Source organism: Cebidichthys violaceus, unplaced genomic scaffold (assembly GCF_023349555.1).
Source record: "Cebidichthys violaceus isolate CVI_PGR_0920_01 unplaced genomic scaffold, fCebVio1.0.p SCAF_8, whole genome shotgun sequence".
NCBI lineage: Eukaryota > Metazoa > Chordata > Actinopteri > Perciformes > Stichaeidae > Cebidichthys > Cebidichthys violaceus.
Genome location: NW_027176964.1, coordinates 7,418,900 through 7,442,478, shown reverse-complemented (window position 1 = coordinate 7,442,478; position 23,579 = coordinate 7,418,900). Strand labels below are relative to the sequence as shown.

Genomic DNA, 23,579 nt, shown 5'->3' with positions numbered 1-23,579 from the left:
GGATGTCTGCTAGCATCAGCATTAGAGGGGAAAGAAAATATTTACGGGGAAAGCATTCAAACCGAATTTCTGATTATAAACCAACTCTTCCACAAGGTGTTAGTCCTTTGGGTTCAGTTGGAGTTTACAATCTGCTGTCAGTACTGCCAGTTGAGAGAGTTAACACTAATACGGCTGAAGATATCTGGACGTCTCAATGGCAAAACCATGAGTTGGCAACGCTGCTATTCATCACTGATGAGGAAAAAAAAAATCATTGGTGCTACACTTATTGTAGAATTAGAGTGAGAGAGAGAGAAATCCACCAAGATGTCCACTGACAACTCCTGTATTGACCAATATGCTCAATATGTTATTATATAGAGTTATAGCTCTTGCCTCACCATCGACATTGTTCCAGATGTCAAAATGCTCTTGTTTAGGCCGAGGTCAGACAATTATATTCAAATCCCTGTGAATAATGTGTGGTATAATCAAGGTAATTATCCTTCAGAAGCATTACTCACAATAAATCAGCCCAAACATCAACATCTTTAACGTCAACTGACTAGATACAAGCAATATTTATACATAATATTCATGCCACACAGGCAATGGATGATTTGCTCTACAAAACGTTGCCCTTATCAAAGTGCAAGTTGCAACATAAATTAAAAGTTTGACAAAGTTGTTTTTGTGTACTTGAACTGAAAAAATAGATATATATTATTTAGAATTAAAAACAAAAAGTTGTATTTTATTTTATTAAGCCTACTTTCCCCACAATGATTTAAACAAAAACACTATTATTTATCTGATGAGGTCTTTCTGCTGTTTGTGATCATAATACCTGATGGGACTGCAGAGCCTCTTTCAGCCTAAAATGAGTGAAAGCTTCGAGGAGCACAGTGGGATAGAAAGCTTGAGTGGACTACGTAACTGCACCATATTCATATTGTCAGTTTAGTTTCTAAGTTTCTTCCTCGCTGTTTTTTCCTAAAATAACGCATTCCAAGAGGCGGAACTAACGACTGCCCATCTAGTGTTCCCGCGTCACATTTAATCAACACGAAGTGCGCAGGTGCCGGAGCTTGGCGCTCTCCAGCAAAGTTTAAATATTAGGTGTAGACTGTATACATACACTACAACCTGGAAGAAAGAGGACAAGAACAATGGCGAATTAAGTAGTCTTAAGTAGGAACCGACCTACAAGGTATGTTGGAGTTTTAGTTAATTTCTATGTGGTAAAAGTAATCACGTTAATGTTACATAAAGTTAGCCTAGCCATAGCGTATTTAGCTAGCTAGGTTGTAATATCACTTGTATAATTGCCTAACAACTGTATGAGTATAATGTTACAGTTATATTTTTGATTAATTATTTCAAGTACATCATTTACATATGCTATGTGAGTGTTTGTAGTGTGTAACTTAAGCTAACTTTACACTTTTATAAGTGAGCAAACTACTCAAATTTGCAGTTAAACTGCAAGTAATGCTGCGACCTGCGTACATACATGCATTTCATTGTATTGAATCTTTATCTTTCTTTTTTCCTCTTTTAACCTAGTTCTCACGGCTCAGTCTGATCTAGGAGTACATTTCTTCACCTGTATTCTGCATTGAGACTGAACGAGTGGAGGAGTTGAACCTGGAGCAGGTTGAGGTGGACATCATGGTGCGCGAGACTCACACTGAATGACATCCAGCATGTGAGTGATGCTACAACACACACTCTGTTCGTTGTAAGTACGTGGTGTACAAAAACTCTTTTTGCTTTAATATGTGTTTGTAGCTTCAGCCGTGGGTTTATACTGTTTGTATATCTCTGAGTTGGTGATGTGGTATTCTGTTAATGCTGTAAAAAGCCCATTTCATTTATGTGACTTAATATTGTTGCACCCGCCATGGTGTCCATGGACTTTTTATTTTATGTAATTTTTGTTTAATTGTTTGAATTTTGTCTTCGTTAGTGATTGTTGTAAGAAGGCTACATTGATGAAGGTGGTTATGCAAATGCAGTAAAGTGCCAGAAATGTAATTTATTTTACAAATGGTGTTATTTAATTATTTGATAGTAGCATCAGATGCAGAGTATGATTTACTCAGAGTACATTTAAACTGACCTACTTTTACTTGAGTAAAGGTAACAGTACTTTTACTTGCGTATGATATCCTATTTCTCTTTCCATCCCTGTTTGTCATTGTGCCAAACATCTTCAAGGGTATCAAAGCTAAGAGGGATTATAATCACTTGTTTACACCAGAAGTGTTGCAAGGTAGTGCTGCGCCAAAGCCCCAAACGCTCTCTTTATTCCTCTGTCTTCGTCCATGTTGAGTCTGAAATGTCACACTAGTGCTCAAATTACCAAGGCCAGCATATCGGGGAAACGCCAAACACCCTTTAGTGTCATACACACTTTCTGCTCTGTCTCTACTCTGGGCTGGTCACTGAGGAAAAGGGAGCCCCATTTAGAAAACATCAACTTCTTGTTTTATAGCAGTATCACCAACCTCAGACACTACAAAGCACCACCTAATGATGCTGTCAATTCATTTTGGATTTTGTCTTGCATGAAGGGCAAATCCTAAGGGTGGTGCAATAAAAGGGGGGAACTGAAGGACATGTTGTTACACAGAACAAGGGCCATTCGAGCTGATTGGAAAGATTACAATCAGCCTGACTGTTGGACAATAAATAAGACAATGCACTTTAGACAATGTGCTTCCAGTGATAGGGGCCTTTGTCTGCATTTTGTTACTGGTTTGAAAGGTTCTTCTCCTTCTTGTATTTTACTGTAATGTCTCCCATGGAGTCTCCCTAACAAGACAGGAGTAGAGCATGTTTTTTTTACAAATTAAACTTTTCTGGTAGCTCCTCCCACCAATTAAATTAAATATTTTGATTCTCTATGCATGTTATTCATTGATGCAGCCCTTTGTTAGTGTACTTCCACTAATAAAGTAGCCTCTTGTGAAGAGCCATTGAGCATTGCTTCTTTAGCCTCAGTGCCAAGCACGTCCTTTTCATTGCACTCGGTACACCCATCTACTCTCGGATGGACACTCACTCATCAGCTCAGTGCTGGAAACATTTTATTCCTCTTCGTTTTCCAAAAATAGACTCACGTTGGAGTCGGGCCTGCAGAAAGAAACATATCACTTGCTCATTTCTTCTATCACCTTGCTGACGGAATGTAGAGCCGCCTAGCGGCCTGAAAGACAGACTGGAGACTTGCATGAACTGCCCACAGGGCAACAGATGTCCTGAGCTCCAGACTATCAAACCAATGATTAAACCAGAGAACACGCCAAAGGCAAATTAACTAGAAAGAGTAAGAGAATTGACCGCACAACACCTGTTTGTTACACAGAAGGATCCATTCACTCATCATGGGGGGTGCTACTCAGTCAGGGAGGAAGTAATATAAAGGCAATCAATTTGGACCATTTGTCTTTCTCAAGAAAGTACCCAAACCTTATGGAAGTGCAGTATTAAATCACTGAAATAATCAGGATGGAGTCTCAGTACAAGTATCTATTTAACTAGAATATTATATATATATATATATATATATATCTGTGGCATCTCACCTTATTTTTTGATTTCAACATAACTCTTGGCACATTCTAGCAGACGGTACACATGGTCTGCAGTATGTGTGAAGGGCAGATATTCTGACTGCATGTTGTCTTTCAACAAATACCAGTTCATGTGTAGTAAATGGAGAATGCAGGGTTTGTGTGTGCATTGTTTACAGTATAGATTTATCGCCCCAATGCAGGATACAGAAGCCCCACTTCCAAAAAACATCAAGTCCGGCAACACACTTATTGAGCTTATTATCCATTATGCAATATTGTTTGCCGGGATGATGATATGTCAATAACTTTGTTGTAAAAACTTACAAGAATGTGAAAAAGAATGCATTTTAACCAGTATTTATGTTGAGTCAATTATCACAAGAGAGAAAAAATAATTCTTAAAACAGTATTATATATACCTTTGGCTGCAGAATCCTTTTTTTTTTGTTGATAAAAAGAGAGCAGTTAAAAGTCCCACATACACAATCAATGTAATCAGTGTAAATGGAATAAGAGTGGAATTTGTTAAGTTAACAATTTGATACAATCATAATTAATAAGTGTAACACAAATTAGGTCTTTTGATTAGTTTCCCTTTCTATATTTTGAGTATTTTTTCCTCCTTTCTCACAACAAGGCTTGAGGAATAACTGCTGATCTTTCTTAAACTGATGCAGTACCTGTGTGGTGCCTCAGGATGGTGCCAGTGTGCTTTGAAACACATGAGACCTACAGATTCCACACAGACCCACAGCTTTCCACTCTGAGTGACAACCACAGTGGCATTATATAATATTAACTTAATGGTGGATGTACTGTCACAGTATGAGCTCCCTGCCAGCTCTCTGAGGCTATTTACATTTCTATCAGTCTCATCCCTTTATTAACAGGATGACGGCTTTGCGGTTGTGTCAAAATCGCAGCGTGTGATAATTCAGACAATCACTGTCTGTATGCATACAATAATGGCTTGAGAGGGGTAATAGTATAAGTACAGCACAGTGAATACTAAAAGGGTTTAGTTTTATACACTACTGTACATTGAACTCCAAATCCTGGACCTTTAAAAAGTCAGTTCAGTGTTAGTCTAACAAGCTGTTGGTTTGGGGCATTGTTAGCTAAGGTAGCTAACTGGGGTACATATGACACATACAAGGCATACAAGAAATAGTTTGGCACTTAAAGGGCCATAACACATTTTTACAATTCAGTTTTTGCACGCATTAAACAAATTACTTTAATGTGTTCATCACTGAGCTTTAGAGCTGCTGATAGGCACATTTTGTTTGCTTTGGACAGATACAGGCTAGCTGTTTCCCTCGGTTTCTAGTCTTTGTGCTAAGCTAACCGGCTGCTGGCGGTAGCCTTATGTTTACTTTACCGTACAGACATTTGAGTAAATATTTAGATTTTTATTAAAAGATCAATATAACAAGGCGATAACATAACAACAATGACTTATTTTCTTTGCTAGTAGCAGAGAAGAGCAGAATGACTTGAGTAAACATTAACAATAATTAAATTGTTTTTACATAAATGAAAACAAACAGTGGTGTGTCAAAAAATCGATATATTTGACAACGTTAAAGCCTTCGAATCAAAATGTAACCAGCTGTTTAATCCCCAGTGTCATTTCACATCACCCTAGAACCTTCAATACAGCCAGTAATCAGACGAGGTATACCTCACCAGAAATGTCTTCATTTGAATAAGATAATGTAACACAGTTATAGGGCTGCAGCAGTAACTCATAAATTCAGATGTCTCTTTTCTCCTTTATGCCTGAGTTCAAACTGCATAATTGGTAGCCTACAGTGGATGTTTTGGAGAGCATGCATAGGAGGAATATTTCCCTGTGGTGACATATAGTTGATGCAGAACAAAAATGACATTTTCTTCCCCTCATGGTTCAACTGCCAAGTATAAAGCACAGAAAAAAAAACCAACTTTTCTCTGCTGAGACAGCTCTCGCAGCATAGAACATAACACAGAAAGGTCCTCACACTGTTTTCTCCAACATAGACACACACATAGTGCATTGTAGGCTACTTTGTGTGTGTGTGTGTGTGTGTGTGTGTGTGTGTGTGTGTGTGTGTGTGTGTGTGTGTAGTTACTGTATGGTCAAAAGTGAAAGCCAAAATATCCTCCAGACACGAGCATGGAGACATGCATCTGTGCCAGTTATATTTCAGCAAATTTCAATACACTGCAGTAGCAGACTCCCCGATGAACTTTACGGGGTATTGATATTTTGTCGGGGATCTTTGTGGACACATCAGGCAATGCCGCATGTGCTTGCGTGCTGCTGAGAGACGGGGGAGGTTGAGTTGTGAATTTGAAATTGTGAAACGGTAAAAGTGGTCCGTATTTTGGAAGAAGGTAGTTGTGTTTTATAGAAAGGGGTACTGAGAAATTGTTCCCTTGTGTAAGTGGATGTGACAGCTTCTCACCCAGGAGAGCACTTGTACTGAGCACACACTAGAGGCCAGCAGGGCCACCTGTCACACAGATCTGTGACTAAAGAACTCTATTAGCGAACAAGCACCCCCAGGTAACACACGCACACGCACACACATGCACACACAAGCACACACGCACAGGCATGCATACACTCACAAACACACACACACACAAAATCAATATGCAAATGAATAAAAAGGAGCCATAAATGTAGAGTTATTAGCTAAGGCTACAATAAATATAGTGAAGGATAAGACAAGACTAGATTGAGAGTCCCATTCATTATTAATGCTCATTTTAATGATCCCATTCGCTAGATTATATCCCCCTTGTCACTACGGTCTGCAGTATTGCTCAAAAGAGCATATTTTCACTTTACATTGTTTAAAGTACACGGAGGGTGTGAATGCCGACGTGACAAAATGTTCTCAGGACATGTTGGGTGGTGCGTGACCGTGTTTCACTTTGTCCACACTCCACTCGGCATATGACAATTATCAAGATGGATTTGCACTAAACTGCCACGAATGTACAGTGTATTTGAAAAGATAAGTCAGGCTCAGTGTTGAAATGAAAATGATTTATATTTCAAATGAGCATCAAGCGGGGGTGAAAGGCACACTGCAGGCTTGACTTGGCCTTTTGCGCTCGCATGCGTGCAACTTTTCCTCTACATTTTATTGTCTTAATAATTACCTGTCAAACACTGTTTGTACATAATATAGGTTACTTAATGTGCAGAGATACCCTTCTGGAACAGAATAGCCAGAGGAATTCTCCACACTGTCACTCTGTTGTGGGCAAAAAAAAAAGAAATAATCGTATTTGACACCACTGCATCCTCTGGAAAACCACGACAAGTTAGGCTGTCAGGGCCCTTTTGCTTGGTTCTTGTCCTTGAAGCCTTTTGTCATTTTTCACCGTCTTGCCTCCTCCCCCCCTTTGGAGAGAGTAGTGGTGATGTTTGATTTTTAAATGGCTGCTGGAATAATATCCATGAAATCAGGGATGATCGTTGCTGTCTCTCAAACCACTACCTCCCCATTACCTCCCAATTGCAGGCTCTCTCACGTGATACTGTCAAGCTGATCCACGGAGAGAAATTCATTGGAACAGGTGGAGCTGTGGACCATATCCCATTAGTGAGCCTGCCAAAGGCCGGTCCCTGCAGGAGTAAACCCTCCTCTTCATGCTCCATAGGCACAGGCTACTGTATATAGACTCAAATTTATGGGCTAAAACCTGCTTTTCTGGCAAAAAATAGGGAGGGAATGATGAGCATATAGATCACGGATTTCATTACCTTTAATAAATCTGTAAAGATGCATGATATGTAACCCGCTTTCTGTGAGGAACGTTTTTTTGCCTGGAAACATTCAGAGAGCAGTCATTTGCAATGAAAGTCAGTGGCTGAAAATGTACTGTGGGCTTGTTGATGTGTGTATTGGGGAGTGCATGTGAAGGGCGGACATGGCTCTGACTTTGGCTTTGACTGGCTCCACTGTTAGCCCCTTGGCTTCGTGACTCTTCCCACATGGCAACACATTATGGCAACACTCTCCAATCTATACATAGCACAAGGAAGGATGTCAAAACAAATGAGAGTAATTGTACGCAGTGGTTTTCTATTTCGTTTTTTTTTTTTTATGTTACAAGAAAATGAAAGCCACACTTCACAAAAATGGGAAAATGTTCTTTTAAATAATCATGGTGGCGTGTGTGCGTATGATTAGATGTGACCTCTATAAGACACGTGAACCGCTCAGATGAGTAAATGAAAGCTGAAGGAAGAATTTCTGTGTGAAGACTACTTTTTTATGTACACTACAAAGTGTACAAGGACAATTAAATGTGCTGTATATGAGATTGGGAGCAATACTTTTGAAATGATGAAATTAGGCTTTGATTGACAAGTCTTTGTATTTGTATAGCTGACCATACAACAGCTTTGTTTGCCTTTTTTACATTTTTTACAAGCTTGAGAATCCAGTGACTGCTAAATGACACACAGGGGTTTGACCTGTGTGCACTGTCCAGGGCTTCAGTGGTTCATAATGTCCGCCTCTATTATGATTGATTGTTGTTGAATGTTGAAGCATAAAGAGACGATGGAAGAAAGAAAAGCTCTTTCCTCTGTTGTACTGATACCAATTCCTGCCTTTTACCAGTTTTATTTTTCCTCACACTGCAGCACATGTTAGTTCACCTGTTAATATCTTCTTGTAACTTTATCTAGTTTACACCTGGCAACTGTGGAAGGGCAGTTATGGCGGTGCCCGGAGAGATTTGAAGTATTCTAAAGTAGATTTTTTTCTCCCGATCGGCTGTAGTAGCATCTAGTAGCTGATCTCACTCTTTCCCGAGGTACTTTGACAACCTGTAGAGAAAGAGAGACAGTAGTGTGGTGTGAGGGAAGAGGCAAACGGATCACGGATGAAACAAACAAGACGCGTTGCAATGGCACATGATGGTTTCGAGTAGAGGATCCCGTCTCTTCAGGAAAACAGTATCAGAGAGCTGCAACACACTCAGCGCCTCGTCCTGCTGTTGGCTTGTACACACCGACGCTGTTTATTTGGGTTAGCTAAGTATCCTGTTCCTCTCATGTCGGTTTGGCTGGAGCTGAATGCCGTTGAAAGGCTATGAAAAATGTATCCGAGTTAGACTCCTGGGTCCCATGCTGAGCTGGGAAGCTGATTGAAGAAAAAGCAGTATAATTATCCTCATCAAGGGAAGAGCCTGTTCTGTATTTATATTCCAAAAAGCAGTCTCAATGAGCAGGCACCAGTGATCCTTCTCTTCCCTTTATGCTGTCTCCTCCTGCCTTTAAACTTAACACATAAAGAAGATGTATTGTATTAATACCTCTCCAGTATGACTTCCCCACCAACACATTGTCCTATATGATGTCGTAATTGTAACGATAATAACTACCTCAATTCACAAGTAAGTGGGATAGAGTGTCCTTGAAGCACTTACGAACTGAAAGTGTTGCATTATTCTCTTGGGACTAGTGGTTACTAAGGATTCAGTTCATGACTCTGAACAAAATGGGTAATGTCAGAATTATAATAAGAAAGTTCCATCTCATTTTTCTTGACCTTTTGTTTGAATACTCCCTCTGAGTTTGTACTTCGCAGCAAAATCAATATGTGCATCATCGTGCTCTTGGTGCGAAACAACGGCCACCGGCTGAAAATTGTGCTTAGCATATTATGCTCGACCATTCACTAATTTGTTTTAAGTCTACAATGACCAGGTGAAATCACAGAATTGTATGCTTTTTAAATTGCATAAATACTGAGCTTTTTCCTCTGGGCTCAGAAGTGAATCAATAAAGCTGGCAAATGTTCAGCAGCAAAGCAGAACAGCTTAAACCCTGGAGTTGCCTGTGACCTGGAGGTTGTTTAACATGGCTTTTATGGAAATTTGAAATCAAATCCTGAAAGTTCATTCTATCAGCAGTGAGTATGAGGCAAACCCAATGTGTGACATACCTTGTTATTTAGGTAGAGACGTTGCACAAGTCACCTGTTCTCATTTGTGCTGTACATTCCGTAGCATATTCAAACTGTTGAAACCTCTGAACTAATTGACTGACTGTGGTAGTGCTGCATCCCACTGCTGCTTTCCTGCACTTTAAGGATTTTGCTGACTGGCCCAAAAGTGCAGTGCTACAATTGCCCTTCAAAAACAAAGTACAGCTCAGACAGCCCCATCCCAGGCCTTAACATGCTGCCCTCCTGAGAGCCCTGACACACAGCACGTCGGATGTTTTGAAGCTGCAAACAAGGCTTCAGCGTGGCTGACTTCCAAACCTGCATCCTCAGACCACGACTGACCTGTTACAAAGCAGCATGCAGTCATACAATTGGTGTCATTACAGGTTACTTAAAAAAAGAACTATATCTGTCCCCATGTGATGTAATATTTTTCTTCCCCACATTCTATCCTGTGCACCACGCAAGAAATCCACCTAAGTTCCTCATAGATTACCATGTTGTGGAAAACCAGCGTAATTAATAGTTTAACATACCCCTCTCTCAGAAGTGCATTATTAGCTCATGGCTGTGCATGCTCGTGTTTCACCTTTCAGGCAACACGCGCACGTTTTTGTCCCGCACTCCAGTGACTTGAACGTCATTAGAATGAATTTTGCACAACCATCTCTGATGTTTGGATTGTGAAGCCATTTCTCCACGTTAAACATAAATGAAGGAGATCTGTAGACGTTCTGAATGAGACCAAAGTACTCATGTCGCAAGCAATAGTGTAATTGACAGACATGTTGTGCTTGCAAGGATACAGTAGCAGCCATGATACAGCAGCCTGTAAGAGCTGCTACACAGAAAGAACATTAGTAAAATCCATTTTAATGTTACAAGAAACCAAACCCACTGGGGAAAGATGTAAAGCGACAGTAAATCAAACGGCTTTGAAGCGTGCGGACAAGTAATGAGTTCATTAAGAGAGCAGTTAGCACTATATGTGTCCAATGTGCTGCATGATAAAGAAGAAAAATTGGTTATTTGTGGAAGAATACATTTTTCAGTAATAAGTTGCACAGTGGGAATATTCCATTAGAATCCGACTCTCTTTTGTGTGACTATATATCCGTTATATATTATATATTTCTCTGCCAATCTGCCCATTTATAGCCGACTCTGCACCACTTTGGGATGAAATGTGTATAATATGTTACGTTATACTACAATATGTTTTCACAAATGGTCCGTGCCAGTAGATCCATAAGATCCCTTCTCATTTATGAGGGGAGTGAAATGATTTTCTTGGCTGTGCTAAAGAGGACTTAATCTGCTGTAACTGACCTGTCTCTTGATTTAAAACACTAAAAGGAGGAAGTTGGAGAACAGAAACTTTTTTACTATCTGTTATATAAGGTGTGCTTCTGCAATACAAGCGCTAATAAAGGCAGCATCTGAGAGTGGTTAAAAAATAAATAGATTTTGTTCACTTAAAATGGATGCACATCTCGTCCCTCGCTAGTGTTACTGTGCCTCCTGTACAGCAATTAGCAAACTAGCAAGCTAGCTAGGTGTTTTCAACTAAAAAATACAGTAAATAAATGAAAACAAGCAAACCCCAAGAGTCTATGCTAAGCATATACAAAATGCAAATAAGAGGAGAGAAGTTATGATGCAGACTTATCAAAATGCAAACTCTACCGCCAGGATGGTCCAGGGCTGGAGCAGACCTTGGCTGAGCGCTCTGCAGGAGGTCGGAAGCCTGCCACAATGGCTTAAAGTGTGTGCTGGAAGGTGGAGCTGGGGTTGGTGGCGGGTTTCTAGACCAGCAGCACAGGGGATAGGAAAAATAGCGAGTTTGTAAGGGTTAGTAAAGAAATATAAGAATAATATAAGAATAACATAGAGACTGCAGCTTAATATAACTACACTGCTATGGCAATGAGACCAGCATTAAGTAGATGGGCATTGACAAAGCAGTAGAAAAAGTCTTAATGGTGTGCTTATTGAAGTGGTGAAGGGTTAAGTCCACAGGTTGTAATCGTATAGTTTTGACTGTTCCTTATGATAACGCACTACACAGAAAATAAGCAAAACAAGTCTGATTATCCACTCTCAATATACATCTTTAAATCAAAGGAAGCTGTCACTTGCAGCCTGAGGGTTTGTTGTTCTGCTATAACTTCATGTGACTTCTTCCTCCGCGTGGCGAAGTCAGTATAATAATATTATCGGCATTAAGCAGCCAGCATTAAAGAAGTGCAAACGCTACATTTCCACCCCGTAATAACCGAATGCCCCTCTAGATGCAGCGGACGTTAGTCTAATGAGTCTGATGTGCAGCTCGTCAGGGAGTGGCTCTAGATGGACTAGCTGTGCTTATTGTGAAAGACAAGTCGAGTTCACTTTCATTTTCCAAGGCCTTTGTCAAGATGCAAGGGTACGTTCAAAAGATTTGGTTTCTTTTTTTTCTTCTTTGCTTTTCTCCCCGCAATATAGAGAATCATTTATTTGGGCCTATTCAGGAAATCTGTTTGTCAACAAAAGACACATTCATACCCGAGATTGACGGCAGTACCGTGTAATGAAGAAATGTCAGTTATGCTGCAGTCTAAATTTCCTGTAACAATAAGCCTCAACCTTTCACACCTCGTCGTCATCATATTCATAGAAAAGCCTTCAGTGAGCTGTGAATATAGCAGCTTGACATACGAGTATAACCAGGACAGTTTCTGAACAGAATGCGAGTGAATACAAGACATTTTTCACGGAGAAATATCTATCATTTTGAAATAGTCACCACACAAACCACAGCTTTTAATTAAAGCTCTTGGTGTTGATGAAACCCAAAACAAACTGGCCAGCAACCATTAACGTTAGTACAAACATATCCAATTGATGGACTCCGAATACAGAAATACTCGCCCTCATATCGTGGTCAGGTAATTCATTTCTTTAAAAGCAAACATTTCAGTTTGCTGTGCAGTGCATGTTGTAAAATGTGTAGAATTTATGAGGCTTTGCACTGGACTTCAGCAGGATTGAATCATTGTTCTGTCTCATCTGTATCTGTGCTCGACACTCCTTTATGGTCTTAGAACCGGAAGGGGGTTTTCGGTCCTGTCTGAATACACAAACAACTTTGTGGAATATTCATGCTTTAAACATTCAGTTTCACCTCAAGCCAAAAGGTTGGATTGTGGGGTTGAGGTCCGGGGGGGGGGGGGGCTGGCTGGCAACGCTGCAATGTTTCTGTAACTGTCTTCAGATGATACGACGCTTTGTACTGCTGGGGAAAAAAAATAAAATAGGTAGGCTGTAGACACGAGAAGACGTTGTTTGTCAGGTACGCTATGTTATTAAAATGACCCTCAGTTGGCACTAAATGGACCAACGTGCATCAAGGAGCACTAGAAGCAGCCTGTCCATGGCTTCATGCAGTTTATGCTAAACTGGCACTCTGCCACGACCGTGTTGCAACACAGACCTCGATCCCTTCGGACCGGGCAGCGCTTCCTGCCGTGCAGCGGTGATGACATCCCCACCATGGCGTCCTGTCATTCGTTGTGAGCTGAGTGGAAAATGGCGTGGTGTTTTTTGCCGCTGTGGTCCATCCATTTTGAGATTTGACTAGTTTTTAGATGCCCTCCAGCACATCACTGCGGTGCTGAGCTGTTACTTGTATTGCGCCGGGCCATCTGTCAGCTTGAACAAATCTTGTTGTTCGACTGTGGCCTCTCCTGGCAACAAGGCCTTTTTGTCCACGTGCCTGTCACTGACTGGAAGCTCTCTTGTTTACTTGTTCATATTTTTTCTGCTCATGGCACCTTTCTGATTAAACTGAAGTCACCGCGGTGAGTGAACTGCTCAGAATAGCGAATGTGTTTATGTTGGAATTAGCACATCTGGGATCAGACATCACACCACATTTAAAGTTGCTTGGATCACATCCTGCCCACTCTACCATTTAGTTGATAACCAAGAGTTTCTGAACCTCCCAACCCTGTTTGCATGATTTACGCTCATGCATTATTCATATACAGTATGACTGGCTGTCTGGAGGAGCAAACTGTTTGTGTAAATGAGAATGTGAACTTAATAGAGTGGGTAGCAAGTGTGCTGTAGAGCCTTTTCTGAAAACAACAGTCATAAAAAATCCAGTCACATGCAGTTTTAAATATTACCTTGGGCCTCCACCTTTTTAAATGTTTTAAATATCTGGGAGCTCCGTTAGTCCTTGATGTCAGTGATGACTTCTACAATTACAAGCTGAATACAACAGAATGCAAGCTGAGTGCAAAGAGTTGGAAAAAGAATGTTTTTGTCCAAAGTAAGCAGAGAAAGCAGCCCTGCCACTGCAAAGGGGAAAAATATTCATATTATTTACATATCTTTTGACATGAAGGAAGCTGCTTTTAGCCATCATTTTGGTCCAAACTCAAATGTTTCAACTACCGTTGGATGGATTTCCATGACATTTCGGACAGACAGTCGTGGTCCCCAGAGGATGAATCATAATAACGGCTGTCCCCTGACTTTCCATCTAACGCCACCAGCAGGTCAAGGTTTTTTACTTAGCCGGGTGGAAAATCTCAACATTTCCAACACGGATTGGCACAAAATACAGAAATTGATTCCCAGAGTATGAGTCCTATTGACATTAATGATCCCCTGACCTTTCCTTTTAAAGCCACCAGCACGCTGACATTTTTGGATGTGAGTGAAATGTCTGGACAACTATTCGAGGGATTGCCATGAAATTTGTGACGGACACTGATGTCTCCCCTCAGCACGAAATTACAATAACTTTGGTAAACCCCTGACCTCTAGCACCATCATTACCTCAACATTTAGTTAGCAACACTAATGCCATTCTCATCAGCCTCAGCTGTATTTTGTATTTAGTGCTAGTGTTAGCATATTACCTCAAACGTTGAATATGCTATTTTACCTGCTAAACATCAGCATGTTAGCATAGTCATTGTGAGCGTGTTTGCATGCTGATGTTAGCATGTAGCTAACATCATAGAGCTGCTAACATTTTGAAAGGTTTAAACTTTTTTGACAAATAGACGTACCAGATGAGTGTGTTCCATCATACACACTCTTTTAGATGCTGCACTTTGAGCACCATTAAGTTATTTTAACAGGCTGGATTGTGATCACCCTGATGATAAACTCATACAGGCGGTCTTGCAAGTTTTCGCGACGGTGAACTTGAATTGGTCCGACGTGTCGGGGAAAAGACCAACTACTTTGCCGTGTCTGCGTCCTGATGTCAGGAGTGGGCCTTGAAACAGAGGCGCGCTGACTCACCCGCCGATCCCGCTGAATGCTGACATCAAAACAAACAGACAGAGGAAATAAGCTGTGGCATGGAATCAGCAAACAGCTGTCAACCATCGCCTGCGTTACATGACGGCCGTGGCAAGAGAACAACAGAGCGCAAATGGGAAGGGACAGATGGACACGCTCCGTTTGGGTGACAGACTGCACAGCCCTGGGAAAGGTGCGGCACAGACAGCTTTTAATAAAGAAATAGGTTTGACACAGTAGAATCACATCAGGTCGCCTGAAGAGGGTTTGAGACTCCGGTGTTAGGCATGAAATATGAAAGTGTTCAAAAACATTTCCAAGCTGCGGAAATAGCCACAAGTGATTTTTTTTTCATGACACGGGAATCTGATGATCTAATTAGGCCTAATAATCGAAGCAATCAACTGTTTAAACTCTTCATCATCCTCGGTTTTATCATAATAGATGCGTTTCTCTACGAGTTGTGAACGGGCTAAATTATAATGTGAATAGCAAGTAATCAAACGGAATTGCACCGGCGAGGTTGTCACAAAGAGATGCATGACAGCAGTCCCCTGGTAATGTAGCCACAGTGATTGCACACTATCTCCGTAATGATAGCGATAAGCACAAAGTCTCCAGGCATCCCCTGGTGTGCTCTGCATCACTTGCATATCTGGTAATGCAGATACAGTCACAGAACAACACTCATATTTTCGTTTTTAAATTTTAACGCAAAGTTTTTTTGCTCAAAACTCACTGGTATCTCTTGGTATTGATTAGAGAGGAAGATATTGAAAATCAGATAATAAGTGTACTTTTGTGTCCGTTATATCTTGCCAATAGTATCGCCATTAAGCTGCAGGGGCAAAGCAGTACACAGATTGCCTCCTCCCTTACGTCTGTTGGGAATATCATTATTCTCTGTCTCCATCAGCACCATAGAGCTTCTCGAATTTGACAACTACACTCAGTTGCCCTCATCTAATGGCTTGTATTCTTAATTAGAAATGCAGAACAATACGAAACCGCTTCTGGGGAAAACAGATGAAGACTAATTTCATTTGAAATTCTATATTTTTTTAATAGCAATGCCACTCACATACCTCTGAAATGAGTGATCTGGGATGAACTTTGATTCCGGAGCTGTCGGGAGCCGCCGGAGACGTTTGTGTGTTGCCATCAAGTTTTTCCCCCCTCAGTTTTGTAAACAAATGTAAGCCACAGATTCACAAAGAAGTATTTGATGTTCAGTGTAACGTCGTAGGAGCAATACACAAACCGAACAGGAAAAGAATCAGAAAAAACTACAAAGATACTACCTACAAAACAAAAAAAGTACAGTACATTCTTGCTGTTATGTGAGATTAAAGGCAGGGTTATGGCGGAGAATGTTTAAATTCCATGTTGGTGAGTACAAAGGAAGAAACCGCCAAGATCACACAGCTGTTCAGGCGAGACTGAATAATGATATTGTGTATGAAAATGGATATGTCAAACATGCACAAAAACATTGTTGAATCGTTCTATAATGTGTCCCAGGATGAGTAACAGTGTTGCTTTCTGGTGTGATCAGACTGAAAAATAGGTCTGACATAATTTGTCTGTAGGAAAACCAAAATACACATGCTGGTTATATACTGTAAGCATACTTTACTTTTGATACATATAACCATTGCAGCACATTTTTTTTATAGTCTGGAGATTGGATTTGGCTACATAGATGATATAAAAACGTGTTTCTAGAGTTTTGTTTTCTCTCCCTGAAATGTATGCACATTTGAATACAACATTCATTTGTTTTTGTGTCAGATGCAGATGACTGTGACTGTAAAAGGAGTCAAAGATTGGAACTCGCTGTGACTTGAGATAGATTATGATCAATGGCTGCGTTTCAGAAAACAGATTTCATCCTGCGATGCTCAACAGCACTAATTAATGTGCCACTCTCCTGGCAGCCCCAGTGTTGACCTAATCCTGCTGACAGCGCAACATTTTACTTGTCAGTGACCACAGCAGTGAAACATTTCGCTTCATTTTTCTTGCCCACATTGAACACTGGCAGGCTCAGTCGATGGTTTCCAATATCGAGTATTATTCACTGTTTCATTATTTATACAAAGCCGCCATAGAACATTTTTCTTTTGAGGAGAAACGCAGAATCTTTAGTCAAAAACCTGATTCCTGGCTTATTAAATGTGCGATTTGTTTAATCAAAGCATGCACATGAATATCTTTGGTGAAACATCCTTTTTGTACTGTGTGACATATTTCCAAATACCAGCATGGCTCAGAACCCCATTATTTTGGTAAGTCCTAATGGCCCACAGGACCTGTCAAACTTTCCTGATTCCTGAATAAAGAGGAGAAATAACAAGCTAGCATCATTTTAAAAAGCATAACCAAATTTCCAGTTACTTTTGTCTGTATAGTGTTGTCACAATACCAAAATTATGACTTTGATGCGATATCCTGCTTAAATAGCCTTAATATCTAAATTACATGGTAGGCAATAATCTGGTGTCCCCTAACCTTGAGTGTATGTGATTTCTTTGATTGTTATCTTTATATTTGCAACCAGATATCACTTATCACAGCAACTTAAAGGAAATAGTCAACGGCTCTCATTAAAACACAGTCATTCCGAAAGTACCGGTACTAATAAAACAGTTATTGTACCGTTTTTAACGGCTGGATATTGCGGTACCTTTCTAGTATCGGTAGTCCGTGCAACACTGGTCTGTACTATTTTGGATTTCAAGGTACCTAGTTAAATTGAATGTATTTAATGTCCCATGTCCCCTTACAGTATTTATGCATACGTTTTGTTGTGTTTATAGTGTTCACAAGGTTATCTGACTTGGGTCCATTCTGGCTCACCTGGAGGAATTTCTTCCACCTAAACTTTCTAGGACTTGACTCTGGATACTTTCAGAGTTTTGTGAATACATAAACATTATCATACAGTATCTCATGATGAACACTCTAAAGCTGCAAATTACCAAACGTCTGTTTGTCAGATTTAAAATGAACAAGACACAATATCTGCCCTGTGTCTTGTATTTGTGAGTGCATGTATGAATGTGTGTGGTCAGGTCTTTCTCTCCTTTTGGTCTCCTATGAAACGCTTCACAGAGCCTATTTTGGTTTATTCTGCCTTTGAGCAACAAAATATTCACTGTTTAGTCTCATGACTTATCAGTATCTGTGAGAGCCCTTCTCCACCGCTACTTCACATGCTTCTGTTATCAATTTCCCACAGTCATGCAGTCATGATGCTTGACTTTTTTTTTTTTTTTCCTATTGCATTGATCCCGTAAGAATTCAATTACGGTTTGTCCCCTATCCAGAGGGAGGTGAGCAAGCAATGTCAACAACTGTCTCTGGGCTGCAGAATCCGGGTCCTGCTCAAGGCCACTTTCACTGGTGGATGTTTTCTGTCAGTGGAGCCTGAAACTGTGCAACACTTCTCATAAACACCCTGATTCCTCGTCCTGATGGATGAAAACTATCGTTTATGAAGTACATTTTAATCAAATCTTTAAATTAACCTAAATCACAAAACAATCACACCATAAAAGTATATCCTACCTCTAAACTAGATATTTCCATCTCTACAGTATACTGTAAATATATTAGGGCTGCACCTCATGATTATTTTTTTATATCAACTGATCTAAAGATTATTTTTAAAGTCATTATGAATATAAAGATTAATTTGCCCAAAGTAAATATCAAGCTTTTCTTACTGATATTTCAATATTTTATTCAATCATCTTGTTTTAAAAACAAACAAAAGTAACAAGATAATTGACCCTAGTTGTCAGATTAGGCAAAAGGATTGCTGACACATAGATTTGTATGCCATAGCAACCCCTTTCCTTGAACTGGAGAATTAGGAGAATTATTATTTTACTTAAGTACTTGCCTTAAAACTTGGTTATGGTTATGACATGGATTCATTTTGTCATTGGAGTGATATGCAGTTTCGATAATCAGCTATTTTTGCATCAGTGTGGGGTCGGGGTGGGAATCCACAGGCACCTCACATCGATTTAATTCTGATTCAGAGGGCTACGATGCGATTATGAAACAATTATTTATTCATCTTGATGCATCAAAACTTTTGTATACATGGTTTACTTTCTCTCACTGTGGCTATGCTGTTTTTAAAACACTGCATATTTCTAATGATTCAAAATAAAAAAACTGATGAATTTACTTCCATCATCTTTTATTAATTTAATATTAGTAACAAATAGAAGAGATGTGTCAACTGGAGGGTTACATTTACAAGCATTGCAAAGAGAACCAACAAGAAAAGAAATAAAGTCAGGCCTGTAGCAGCATCCTTGTAGTAAAATCACAGAATTCAGAATGTTCTGAGTCATTTGACAATACAAGCTGCCTCATTCACTAATAAATAATACACACTTCTCTTCAAACAAATCCTCATGTTATAGGCAATGAGCATTCAGCTCTGATACAAAAATAACCCTTTCTGAAACATGTGGTAAAACTGTACATACAGTGATGACTACTATCACACAAGATTCTGTGGTAGCTGACGTCCACTCATAGCGTGTTTCTACCATCCGACCCGCTTTCCTCAGTGACTCCATGACTTTAGCTTTGGTTTGGTTGTAGAGTCTCTCTGTGTCCGTTAAAACGTTGAGATGAATGTTGTATCTCGGTTCCAAAGTGTGCAACATAGGGCGAAAGCTCTGATTCTCAATGACTGAGTAGGGGCACAAGTCCTTGTCAAAAACGTGTCAATCTACTTCGTGATTCACTTCGCCCTTTTCGAGTTGGACGGAAGAAGACGTAAAATGCTTCCATACGTTAGCTTTTAAGCCAGGGGGTGTCGGTCAGATCGTATCCATATTCGGCTGCTCAAGCTCAACCGTCCTCACCAAAACTCGGCTAGTATTTAGCTCTTAGTTTAGAACGTAAACAAGACGCACGTTTATTACTTCTGTTGCGTTCAGGGGCAGCAGTAAGGAATAGACAAAACTGTGTCACAGAATTGTTGCAGGCGATCATAATGTTGAGAATTGAGTTTAAAATGTCCGATTATTGAGTTTTCTGCATCGAGTCATAATCGTTCATGAGAGAATCGCGATGCATCTAAGAATCGACCACCCCCCCCACCCTAGTGATTTGTAACAACAGTCTGTATCGACAGTTTAAGGAATTTTCTCTCAGCCGCTAATGTTTGATGAGGCATGGTGTAACGTTACATTACCATGCTAGCAGGGGTGCAGAAATTACTTTTAACATGGGGGCGATGGAGAAAGGGACTACTACTACCAGAAACATGTTCCACATGTGGATAATCTTAATGTATCTTAAAGTAAACGGGACACTGTGCTGTCTTGCTGCCGTCCTGATGAAAACGATCCGGGATGCTTTCGCTTTCCAAAGTGTTTGTGCCGAGCAGTTGTACTGCTGTGATAAACCATTTCCAATGTGCAGAGTTTACAGAGCATTACGTTGTCTGTCTAAAAAACTTTCACATTCAAGGATGGTGGGCGAGTTGTTTAAGCTGCAGCTTGTTCTCCGGGGGAAAGCCTCCTTTGACCGGACAGAGCCAACGCACAATATGCAAATTAGCGTATATTTGCATTCGACGACGTCAACGAAGCACCCAAGCCCTGATATACATGAGTGTGTGTGTATGTGTGTGTGTGTCTATGCTCTGAGTGCAATGATTGAGTTGTTGATGGCTTCTTACATGATGTCTCCACTAGACTCATTTTAGCCTCATTCAGTTTGTCTGATGAAAATGACCTGCCATGTAATGGGCCTGTTTCTAAGGATTACGTGTTTTTCAAATCTAAGAATTGTAATTATATGCGATTACTGCGAATTATTGACCTACTTCAGTGCAAATATGAAATGTGGAGACAACATCGACATTCGTATTATCTATCCATCATCGTGACTAGAGATGCACCGATCCGATATCAATATCTGTATCGGTCCTGATATAGGAAAAAATTCTAGATCGGGTATCGGTGACAATGTGACCGATCCATAAAGGCAAATCTATTCAGTCCAATTATATGCGTTGTGCTCTGCGTAACGTCATGCGCTAGCGAACTGGCCGCATAGATTGTTTTCAAAATGGAGCGAGCGAAAGGATCAGCCATCTGGAACTTTTTCACACTACCTCAGCCAACACATTCGACAGCTACCTGCAATACGTGCGCAGCGATGGTTCCAAGGGGTGGCACTAAAACTTCAAGCTATAACACAACCAACTTAATCAAGCATCTCCAGAGATTTCACCCTAATGAGCACGCTCAGTTCGTTGAACTGAATCAACAAAAAGGAGGCGGCCTGAAGCAGCTAACTTTAAAGGAGATGAAGGAAAGAGGTGAAAAGTTTCCACCTAATAGTGTGCAGGCAACAAAAATAACTGAAAGGATACTGAACTTCATTGTCATGGATGGGCAGCCGCTCTCAGTTGTCGGGGATAAGGGATTCCGGCTGCTAGTTAACCACCTGGAACCACGCTACGACATGGTAAGCCGAAAATATTTGTCGGAGACGGCGCTACCTGAACTGCACGGTAAAGTGTGCAAACACATATTGAAGGAGATAAAAGATGTCAAATCAATAAGTTTCACGCCAGACATCTGGAGCTCCGACGTTTCCCCTGTATCACTTTTAAGTTTAACAGCACACTGGCTGGATGAAATTTTTGTGCCACACAGTGCAATGTTAAATGCAACAAACTTTCGTGGGTCACACACCAGCGAAGCGATAGCAGCTAGCCTGAAGGAAATGTTTGGATCGGTATCAGATCGGTATCGGCCGATACTAAACCTCAGATATCTGTATCGGTATCGGAAGTGAAAAACGTGGATCGGTGCATCCCTAATCGTGACCTTATGTAACCTTAACCAAACGATTGTCCCTAATCTAAACCGTCCTTCTGTACGTAAACCTTTCCTTAGCTTTACCGGAGGTATCCGTCCAATCTTCCAGCCGTACCGTAACCATACTTTAGTTGCCACGAGTGGATACATTAATATTGAAAAACCCCTGCGGATATGAGTGTTCTACATGATGCTGTATGTAGTAGGGTTAAATGCATTCCAGGTAGCTCCACATGACTCCTTTAAATGTATTCTGTTCGAAATAAATATAATATATAAATATAAAATGTGGGAGATAAGGTTGGTGTTTCCAACAGTCATTCACGACAGTCTCTGTGACATTACGGCCGTGTCAAAACCAACTGCTTCAAATAGCCACATTAACAGCAATTTAATGAGGGCTCGCCTCGGACTGCCCAACGCTATTACCGCTCTAATTATTCTCAAAGTGCCTGGTGTGAGAATATGATCTGATCTTCAGCAGAAACACGCAGAGGTTTCTGGAAGTGCATAAAATCTTAAAGGAAGTGAGCCTCTTCAGGGGATAGAGACTTAACGAGCTCAACAGCCTTTGAGTTGCCTGGAGACAGTGGCAGGGTTATAAAGCATTAAGGAAGGAAATCATGTCCCCCTGAACACAGGAAGAAAAAAAGGAAAAGAAGCTGCAGATACTCTGACTAAGCTGTGGGCGGTGGCTGCAGAGGCTACAAGGCTGCTGAGGACGTTGGAAGGACCCCGAAGAAGAGGTAAGATTCAGGATCAATACGAGCAACATAATCGACAATCAATAAGACAGTGACATTTAGATAAAGCCCATTTAAAGCCGTTTCCAGACCTAAATCTTTAGGAAACAATTCCCTATAAGATACTACTGTTCAGCGGGTCGGGGGCTTAGAAATGACATTTCAAAGTGCCATGCTAGCATACGGACCATTTCCTTTTTTTAATTATAGAGCGAATCACACTGTTTAATAATATACAGTGTCAAGCACTGTCAAGAGGTATATTTCAATTACTAATCTCTTCTCCATTTTTTCTGCTTCTTTCTGTCTTCCACCCTTACTTCTCCTAACAAAAACAAAAAATTTTGACAGTTGTGTTGATGGGGTTGTGGGATTCTGTACTGCCCTACAGGCGAAATCTTCTGTAGTTTGGCACCCTTCTGTCTTTCTCCTTCCCTCTCTGATAATAAACTGAAAAGCCTTTGGTTGAAAAGTCAAATCCTCCTCCTCCTCCTCCTAATTTTCTCAACTTGTTACTAGAAGTGGGAATCACCAGAGGCCCCATGATACGACATTATCACGATACTTATGTCACGATATGATCTCATTGCAATTTCAAACATTTTGCGATATTCTGAGTGTTGCGATAAAATATCTTGCGATATATTGCAATTTATTACCTTGTTTTCCAATGCAGATGTATGCAGTTTGTCAACATCTGTTTTATCTGATAAGAGACAGTTTTCACTTGGTTCATCTCACTTCATTCATTTTTAATGCAGCAAAATGGGTGACTGACCAACACTCCCTCTTTGTTTTGACCAACGTCCTCCCATTCCCGCCACCAAACGGTTTTATTTATAGTTATTAATAGTTTATATAATGATATATCTATATTTGGCAACCATGTATTGATACAATATTGCCATGCAAAATGTGGCGACGCAATGCTGTATCGATCAGTCCCCTCCCCCCTACTCGTTACTGGAAACCCCAGTAACGAGTAGTTTACTCAGGAGCATGAGGAACTTAACGTTTCACATCACTTCTCCTCTCTCTCTCTCTCTCTCTCTCTCTCTCTCTCTCTCTCTCTCTCTCTCTCTCTCTCTCTCGCTGCAGGCATGGCAATGTCCGTGTAGTGGTCCACCACTTTTGGTCCAACTATGTCAC

General features: G+C 40.5%; 1 long non-coding RNA gene across 1 annotated transcript; it reads left to right on the top strand.

Moving 5' to 3' along the window:
- The first annotated feature begins 1,102 nt into the window (after nucleotides 1-1,102).
- LOC137892509 (uncharacterized) lies at nucleotides 1,103-22,415 on the top strand. The gene is made up of 3 exons (XR_011105420.1): nucleotides 1,103-1,192; nucleotides 1,549-1,690; nucleotides 22,329-22,415. It is a non-coding gene; the product is annotated as an uncharacterized lncRNA (long non-coding RNA).
- Nucleotides 22,416-23,579: the final 1,164 nt, after the last annotated feature.